Source organism: Acomys russatus, chromosome 4, assembly GCF_903995435.1.
Source record: "Acomys russatus chromosome 4, mAcoRus1.1, whole genome shotgun sequence".
Classification (NCBI taxonomy): Eukaryota; Metazoa; Chordata; class Mammalia; order Rodentia; family Muridae; genus Acomys; species Acomys russatus.
The window spans coordinates 13954139-13956810 of NC_067140.1; positions in this window are offsets into that span (position 1 = coordinate 13954139).

A 2672-nucleotide genomic window follows, 5' to 3' on the forward strand; every position below is an offset into this window, starting at 1 on the left:
GTGTGTGCTTGACAGTCTCACAGACACTGGATCTTGCTAGTCAATGGGCTAGAGGACGCAGGACACTTGCGCTGAGCTGAATTGGCATGCCTAACAGTTGGTTGGTCTGAGAGGCACCTCAGCAGTCCTCAGGCCAGAGTCCAAGTGAATTATTTACAGTTTCCAAAAGATAAGAGAAGTCACATACCCTGGTCAAAGCCTCGTTGCTTTACTTTTGTCTGGAGTTCTATAAATTCAAAATGATCACGTGGCTATCACTCACCCACTCTTCAGAAACTCCGACTAGCAGATATATGGGGCTTTTGTAAACCATTTAAATGGGAAAATATAGTCCAACTCCTCTTCTCATGAATAGGGAAGCTGACGTTTAAAGAAGGGTGTTGCTCTGTGGTCACACGGTTAGCAAGTGGCAGAGCCAGCCTGAGAGCCCACACTCTTTTCCTGGAACCACTTACTTCCCATCCCTGTGCTCTTCTGTGGAGTTGGGGAACTCGGGTCTTTGGGAACAGAAATTGAATGAGTCATGAGTTTGCCTTTGCCCGTTCTCTGTTTTTGATTCATTCAACAAATATTTACTGACTGTCCACTACTCAGTCTCAAAGAAGGCGGAGGTTAAAAAAAAAAAAAAAAGAATGTGGAGGCAGGTGAGGTCATAGTGTGACCCCAGTTGTGTGTTTTCTTTCTATTGGATGGTCACCTCAACACCCACTCCTGTGCCATCTAATGTGTCCATGTCTGAGTATAGGGCAATGTCTCTGCCAAAATGGATACAAATCCAACACTGCACTTCCTGGAAACACCTGAATAGAATGCCTGTTTTGCCAACTGTAGGGCACACATCTTTAATCCCAGCACTCGGGGCAGAGGCAGGTGGATTTCTGTGAGTTCCAGGCCATTCTGGTTTACAAAGCCAGTTCCAGGACAGCCAAGGTGGTTACACAGAGAAAGAAACCTTGTCTCAAACAACAAAAGAAAAAACAAAAAAAAAAACCTTCCAAGCCCCCAAATTTAAAAAGTGCTGTTACTAACTTTATTTAATTAACAAATTATTTTAGGTTTTTTATTTTGTTCTTTTTGTTTGTTTGTTTGTTTGTTTGTTTTTTTTTTTTTTTTTTTTTTTTTTTTTTTTGGTTTTTCGAGACAGGGTCTCTCTGTGTAGCCTTGGCCATCCTGGACTCACTTTGTAGACCAGACTGGCCTCGAACTCACAGCGATTCGCCTGCCTCTGCCTCCCGAGTGCTGGGATTAAAGGCGTGCGCCACCACGCCCGGCTTGTTTGTTTGTTTGTTTAGATTTATTTACTTGTTATTATGTATACAGTGCTCTGCCTGCATGTACTCCTGCAGGCCAGAAGAGAACATCAGATCACATTATAGATGGTTGTGAGCCACCATGTGGTTGCTGGGAATTGAACTCAAGGACCTCTGGAAGAGTAAGTAGTCAGTGCTCTTAGCCTCTGAGCCATTTGTCCAGCCCCTGTTGTTGTTTTTCAAGACAGGGTTTTTCTATGCAGCTGTGGCTGTCCTGGAACTCGTGCTGTAGACCAGGCTGTCCTCAAACTCAAGGAGATCCTTTATGACTTTAAGACAGTATGTTGCCCCTCTTCCCCAGCCTTTAGTTTAAACATCTGTATAATAGGAGTAATGGTCCAAAGAAAATATGTATAAGAAGCCTAAAAGTTCTAGTTAACTAAGGAAAGAAAACACTGAGAAGCTAAGATGAAAATGGTCAAAGTATATGTAACCCCCCCCCCCACCAGAAAGAAAAGCTGGCGGGTCTCTGTGAGTTCCATGTGGGCCTGGAATATAGCAAGTTCCACACCAGCTAGGGCTACGTAGTGAGACTCTGTCTCAAAACACAAACAAACAAAAAACCAACCTGTTCTTTTGGTTAAATTTAATTTGTTACTATTGTATTTATGTGAGTGTGATAATCAGATGACAGCTTGTGGGAGGGAGTCAGTTCTCTTCATTCAAGGAGTGAGTTCCACATATTGAACGGAGGTCGTCAGGCTTGGCTGCAAGCCTTTAACCCGCTGAGCCATCTTGCCATCCTCCCAGAATAGTGAATGTTTTTATTTTATTCTTTCCTAAGACTTTTCACCCTTTTCCCTCCTAGGAATGGACCGGCTGGTTTAAAAATCTCCCTCTAGGGGGCGCACAAGATCCACTACTTTGTGCCTCTCTTCCGTTTGCCTTCAGTCTTCCTCCTGCGCATGTGCAGTTTATTTTCTAGCTGCTGGCAGGGGCCCCTTTGGATGGCGTGTGTGTGTTTGGGGGGGGGGGGTGATCCATTGCGCCTGCGCGATCTCGGCACGGACCCTTCGGCCGCCGTCCCCGGAAACGCTTCCTTCCCACGCAGCCGCGGGCCGCACTATTCGGCCTCTCTAGCCCGGCGAGCCCTCCGCTCCATGGTCCTATCTGTCGGCACAGTTTCGGGAGTCCCCCGCTGAAGCCCGGCCGAGCTCGGACGCTTCGATTCTTCAGCGGGTCACGGGTGAGTGAACCCTGGAAGGAGCCCGGCAGCCGGAACGGGCAGGGTTCCCCCTGTCGCCGTGAGTGGGTCCGCCCATCCCGCCCCCCCCCCCAATGGGCTCGCTCCTGGGTCCCAGGCCCTCCTCCCTCCCGCGGCGTTGCCAAGGCGACGGCCGGCGGGCTGAAGCTCCGTGTGTA